Genomic DNA, 1,289 nt, shown 5'->3' with positions numbered 1-1,289 from the left:
GCAACGAATTTTAAATCTAATTTAAAATCGTAAACAATGAGTGACATCTGGTAATACATCATTGCTACCCAAGTAATAATAATTGAATCGGTGATCGATTAAACCTTTTGTGAATAATGTACAATGTAATATAATCTCTTTAACCAAATATTATAGATTAAACCAGAGGCATGTAATGTGTCATTCTCATCATAGTTTAATCCAAGTTTCCTTGATCAATGAGTAGACTATCATATCAAATCAACATTTGAGTTTGGCCACGCATTTCATAGTCTAGCTCACACAAGAGGCCAATAATATCACTCCTAAAATAGGAGGGTTAAATCCTGTTATTCCTAGAGGACTAACAATGAGATTTACAGAAGGGGGGTTGAATGTAAATCTCAAAACTTTTTCAGGTTTTGAGAAGTTTATTAAAGCAGTGTGATCTAGATGAACAAGTGTATGAATTGCTTTGAGCTAATGCAGACAGATATATATTCAAACACAAAATGTAAAGAACACAACAAACTTTAAAAACTTTTCTGGTGGATTTGTTGTTCCACCAGAGATGGTATATTAGAAAATCTGTGTTCAACAATGTTGATCACAGCTGCATCCTAGTACAAACTAGATGAATTTTCTCTCAAGATATTTCTTAACAGCTCTGGAAAATCTCTCTCTAATTACTAGCTTCTTCTTGGTTTATATATTACCAAGTGTACAAGTGAAAAACAATATAAAATTACAATAGTAAAATAAGTTCTTCACTTGCTTCTTCTCCTGTTCACTCCAGTACTTTGTTGACTATTGCATCTTTGTACTAAAGAAGAACGGCTGCTTTTTCTGTTGATCCTGAAATTCGGCTGCCACATCTCAGTTTTCTCTGTCAACCCATGTGCCTCTGTCTGTAGGTACAACTACCACTTATCAACGGCTAATTAGCAGAACATCCGTTGAAGCTTTCATCCGTTAATGACTTCATCCGTTGAAGGATGTTATCCGTTGAAGCTTTCATCCGTTGATGCATTTATCCGTTGATGCTCTCATCCGTTGAAGGATGTTATCCGTTGAAGCTTTAGAGACATCCGTTGAAGCTTAGCTTCTCATCCGTTGAAGGTCTTTAAGTCATCCGTTGATACCACTTCATTTATACAAAATTACAAGGCATGAAATATTTACAATTGGCCTTCCTATCTGCATATCATCTAGTAGTCAACATGACTTATAGTTTCTCTCAACTTCTAAGAATTAAATTTTAAATACAGAGACTGAAATATGCTACAATACTAGACTTATTTCTAAGTAAA

Source organism: Apium graveolens, chromosome 4, assembly GCF_009905375.1.
Source record: "Apium graveolens cultivar Ventura chromosome 4, ASM990537v1, whole genome shotgun sequence".
NCBI classification, from domain to species: domain Eukaryota; kingdom Viridiplantae; phylum Streptophyta; class Magnoliopsida; order Apiales; family Apiaceae; genus Apium; species Apium graveolens.
This window is presented reverse-complemented; position numbering follows the sequence as displayed.